Genomic DNA, 6,199 nt, shown 5'->3' with positions numbered 1-6,199 from the left:
GTTAAAGAGACACAAGAGCTGTTAGCTCAGAAGATAGATATAATGGAAAATTATAATAGAAGAAACAATATAAAGATAGTGGGCCTTAAGGAAGATGAAGAAGGCAAGAATATGACAGAATTTATAAAAGAATGGATCCCCAGGGTCCTAGGAAGACCAGAATTACAGGAAGAAATGGAAATAGAAAGGGCACACAGAACATTAGCGCCTAAACCACAACCACAACAAAAACCAAGATCCATTCTAGTAAAATTCCTAAGATATACAACAAGAGAAAATATATTGGAGAAAGCAATGAGGAAAATAAGAGAAGACAAAAAACCACTGGAATACAAAGGTCAAAAAATTTTTTTCTATCCAGATATAAGTTTTGAACTCCTGAAGAAGAGGAAGGAGTTTAATACAGCAAAAACGATCCTATGGAAAAAAGGATATAAATTTATGCTAAAGTATCCAGCGGTACTTAAAATAGTTATTCCAGGGCAGTAAAACAGACTATTCTTGGATCCGGAGGAAGCACGAAAATTTGCAGAACAACTACAAAACAGACAGAGAGATGAAGACGTGTAACGAGAACAAAAATGACCACGAACTATATGTATGTGTGTATGTAGGTATATATATATATATATATATATATATATATGTGTGTATGTAGATATAAAAAAAAATAGAGTATAGGTAAGAACTAAGAAGGGAAAGAAAGGGAAGAAAGGAAGTATGGGGGGAATTAAGAGACAGACCTTTGTTATATATGAAGATTAAAATCTTTTCTGGGGGGGGCTGGGTGGGGAAGAATTATGGTCACTGCGAAATCAGTTGACGCTTGCACGTGAATTCACAAATCCAAATGGAGAGGGGAGATGTGGTTGCCCGACAAGGGACAAAGGGCAACTCAGGAAGGGGAGCGGATAGTGGGGTTAAAGGAATTTTAGATAGGAGAATAATGGAAATATTTTATGTTTTAGAAATGTTGTCTTATAATGTGTTCAAAAAAAGAAAGCAGAAATGGATAAGAAGGAAAGGTGATGATGAGGAAATGGAAAGGAAAGATAAACAAAGTATGAAATGGCTATGTTGAACTATATGACTGTAAATATTAATGGAATACATAACCAAATCAAAAGGAAGAAACTGTTAAATTTACTGAAAAAAGAAAAAATTGATATAGCATTCGTACAAGAAACACACTTAACTGAAGTGGAATACAAGAAATTAAAGAGAGATTGGATAGGACATGTAACAGCAGCATCATATAATTCAAAAGCTAGAGGAGTAGCTATATTAATCAGTAAAAATGTACCAATCAAAATAGAAGAGGAAATAATAGATCCAGCAGGGAGATATGTAATGATAAAATGTCAGATATATTCAGAGTTTTGGAATTTACTCAATGTATATTCACCTAATGAAGAAGATCAAAAATTTATGCAAGATATCTTTTTGAAGATAGCAGATATGCAAGGGAACATACTAATAGGAGGGGATTTCAACCTTAATTTGGATTCAAACATGGATAAAACTGGGAAAAAACTTAACAGAAAGAACAAAGTAACCAAATTTATAATTAAATCGATGCAAGAAATGCAACTTTTGGATATATGGAGGAAACAACACCCAAAGGAAAAGGAATATTCATATTATTCGGGTAGACATAAAACATACTCAAGAATAGATCTATTCCTGTTATCAGCTCGCATGCAAGAGAGAGTTAGGAAAACGGATTATAAAGCTAGACTATTATCGGACCACTCACCCCTGTTATTGACAATAGAGGACATCCCACCAAGAATGTATAGATGGAGATTAAACTCCATGCTACTTAAAAGGCAGGATTTTAGAGAATTCATTGAACGACAAATTAAAATGTACTTTGAAATAAATATGGAATCAGTGAAAGATAAGTTTATACTATGGGACGCAATGAAAGCGTTCATCAGAGGGCAAATAATAAGTTATGTAACTAAGATGAAGAAGGACTACAATCAGGAAACAGAGCAGTTGGAAAGGGAAATAGCAAATATAGAAAAAGAATTAGCAATGAAGGAAGACACAACTAAAAGAAGAGAATTGGCAGATAAAAAAATAAAATATGAAACACTACAAACATATAAGGTGGAGAAGAACATAATGAAGACAAAACAGAAATATTATGAACTAGGAGAAAAAACACACAAAATTCTAGCGTGGCAGCTTAAGACAGAACAAACTAAGAGAATGGTATTGGCATTAAGGAAAAAAGACAAGCAAATCACATATAATCCAACGGAGATTAATGAAAACTTCAGAGAATTCTACGAACAATTATATCAAACTGAAAACGAAGGGAAAGAAGACAAAATAGATGAATTTTTAACTAAAATTGAAATACCGAAATTACAAACAGAGGAACAAAATAAATTAACAAAACTATTTGAAATAGAAGAAATACAGGAGATAATAAAAAAACTACCGAACAATAAAACACCAGGAGAGGATGGATTCCCAATAGAATTCTATAAAACATTTAAAGATTTATTAATTCCTCCCCTTCTGGAAGTAATGAACCAGATTGATAAAACACAAAGCTTGCCAGATTCATGCAAAACAGCAATAATTACAGTAATACCAAAGACAGGGAAAAATCCACTCGCACCAGCGTCATATAGACCAATATCTTTACTTAACACAGATTATAAGATAATAGCTAAACTATTAGCAAACAGATTAACCGACTATGTACCAAAAATAGTAAATCTAGACCAAACTGGATTTATTAAAAAAAGACGAACATCAGACAATATCTGTAAATTTATTAACTTAATTCATGCAGTAGAAGGAAATAAAACTCCAACAGTAGCGGTTGATTTAGACGCACAGAAGGCCTTTGACAGAGTAGAATGGAATTATTTATTCAAAGTACTACAAAAATTCAGCTTATCAGAGAAATATATTAATTGGATTAAAGCATTGTATAAGGGGCCATTGGCGAAAGTGACAGTAAATGGATATATATCAAAACAATTTAACTTAAGCAGATCAACAAGGCAGGGATGTCCACTATCTCCCTCACTGTTCGCGTTAGCTATAGAACCACTAGCAGAACTGATAAGAACAGAAAATAAAATAAAAGGGATAAAAATAAAAGACAAGGAATATAAAATCAGTCTATTTGCAGATGATGTTATAATATACTTAACAGAACCAGAAATATCAATAAAAGAATTACATAGGAAATTGAAGGAATATGGAAAAGTGTCAGAGTACAAGATTAACGCAAATAAAAGTGAAGCAATGCCAATTAATAATGCGGATTTCTCAAAATTTAAGAAAGAATCACCATTCAGATGGCAAACGCAAGCAATGCGATACGTAGGTATACAAATAAATAAAAACCTCGGCCATCTATATAATCTCAATTATTATCCACTAATGAAAAAATTACAAGACGACTTAGAGCATTGGAAAGACTTACCACTAACACTGATAGGAAGGATAAACTGTATTAAAATGAACATTTTCCCAAGGATACAATACCTATTTCAGACATTACCAATACGCTTAACAGAGAAATTCTTCAAAGAGTTAAAGAAAATAATAAGGACATTTTTATGGAAAGGGGGGAAAGCGAGGATAGCACTAGATAAATTAACAGAATGGTATAAACAAGGAGGCTTACAACTACCAAACTTTAAAAATTATTATAGAGCTGCACAATTAAGATACCTATCAGATTTTTATCAAAGAAGGGAAAAGCCAGATTGGACTAGATTAGAACTAGATAAAATAGGGGAGAAGATACCTGAACATATATTATATAAATGGGATGAAAAATTGGTACAACATAGGAATTCTCCAGTATTGCATCATCTGCTCAACATTTGGAAGAAGATTCACGTAGAAAGGAATAAAACAAATTACCAACTACCAAAACTAATACTGACGCAAAATCAGCTAATCCCTTTTACAATAGATAACCTTTCCTTTAGAGAATGGGAGAAAAAAGGGATCAAAAGAATAGAAAAATGTTTTTCGGGAAATAAATTATTATCCTTTGAACAAATGAAGGATAAATATAATATAACTGATGATACAATGTTGACATACTACCAACTGAAATCCTACTTGAAGGACAAATTGGGAAACAGTCTGAGGTTACCAGAAGGAAGCAATTTTGAATATGTCATTACAGACACAATGATAATCAAAAAATTTGTAACAAACATGTATATTAAACTACAAGAAAAGGAGAACGAGGAAACAAATGGTAAAACTAAACAAAAATGGGAACAAGATCTAAACATAAAGATAAAGAATGAAACATGGGAGAAGTTATGCTCCAGAACTATGAGAAATACAATAAACATAAGGTTACGTATGATACAATATAACTGGATACACAGGCTATACATTACACCTCAAAAGTTAAATAAATGGGATCCAACAGTATCAGACAGATGTTTTCACTGTAAAAAGGAAATGGGAACAACAATTCATGCAATTTGGGCATGTGAGTAAGTGGAAAAATTTTGGGAAGATCTAAACCAGATATTAAATAAAATCACGAAAAGCAATATACCAAAAAACCCAGAGATCTTCCTCCTAAGTAATATAAAAAACAAAGAATTTGGACTCGATTTGGATGGAGCACAAAAAAGATTTGTTAAGATAGCCCTAGCTGTAGCAAAAAAATGTATTATGTCAACCTGGAAATTAGAAGATAACTTGAGAATACAACAATGGTACATAGAAATGAATAAATGTATTCCATTAGAAAAAATAACATATAATTTAAGAAATAACATTACAATATTTGAACAAATATGGGAGCCATACATGAAACACAATGGAGAAAACCTACCGTGGACATCTACCACCTAAAATGACAGAAGAAGATAATGAAAAGAACTGACTCAGTGGAATTTCTTGTTTATTTTTATTGAGTGACAACATTGTTTGACGGGTTTAATGTATCTTATATTTTGAACTTTAAATAAATGGGAGAGGAGGTGAGGGAGGGAGGGAGGGGAGGAGGGAAGGGGGGGAGAAAACGACACTGTATATATTTAAGAAGGAAAATGTATCTATCTTGATCAATATGGTTTATAGTGTGAAAAATTTTAAAAAAAAGGGTTAGTATTTCAGGTCAACCAGCCTTCATCAAAACCATCTGCAGCCAATACAATTAATTCCATGTGATATCAAATAACCAAATATGTTAGATATAATAAAAACTAGATAACATTTCAACTATTGTACAGAAGACTTCCACTTCCTTACCAATGCTATACTGTTCTATTTTGGGTAGCACAAGCAATATATCAAAATGTGGAAAATTGTCCATGTCCAGGCTCAAAATCTAATTCCAGGTATTTACTGGCCTGTCAGCGTTCAGCAACGAAGTGATGCTTGACCACATACTATTAAATCATATTCCAACAAGCAGGATAACTCTCCATGCAATAACTCCAATAAAGCTGCAGAATCATGTCAAATGAAGCAATTCACCAAGATGAATTGTAGCTTGGCTTCTTCTTCTTTCTTTGGCTTGGCTTCACGGACGAAGATTTATGGAAGGGTATGTCCACGTCAGCTGCAGGCTCATTGGTGACTGACAAGTCCGATGCGGGACAGGCAGGCATGGTTGCAGCGGTTGCAAGGGAAAATTGGTGGGTTGGGGTGGGTGTTGGGTTTTTCCTCCTTTGTCTTTTGTCAGTGAGGTGGGCTCTGCGGTCTTCTTCAAAGGAGGTTGCTGCCCGCCGAACTGCGAGGCGCCAAGATGCACGGTTGGAGGCGATATCAGCCCACTGGCGATATCAGCTTGGCTTCACAGGAAGACAAATCAACTTCCCAGACTTGCTTGAACAAGTGCTAAATTCTACTTACTGGTAATAATACAAATGTAAATAAGTAATATGCTTACTATCTAGAATGTGAATAAGCTCATTATCTAGAATTCATCCAATTGTTGTGGTCAAAATATTCAAGATTATTTTATCATCATCCATATAGATTTTGTTTTCTTTTGTCTGCCCTGTAAAGTCACGCAAAGAGGAATCTATGAAGACAAAAAAGTGTTCCTACAGAGACAATGTGTCTATGGATACCGCTGGCTCCTGTAATCTCATTAGCTGTAGTGGTGATCCCACGTCCTAGGCATCCGGCACCCTCAGAGACCCCAGATTCCAAACCCCACAACTATTATGAAGCTCTCAGCATC

This window comes from Narcine bancroftii, chromosome 1 (assembly GCF_036971445.1).
Source record: "Narcine bancroftii isolate sNarBan1 chromosome 1, sNarBan1.hap1, whole genome shotgun sequence".
NCBI lineage: Eukaryota > Metazoa > Chordata > Chondrichthyes > Torpediniformes > Narcinidae > Narcine > Narcine bancroftii.
The sequence above is the reverse complement of the archived record's forward strand: the minus strand, read 5'-3'. Positions refer to the sequence as shown.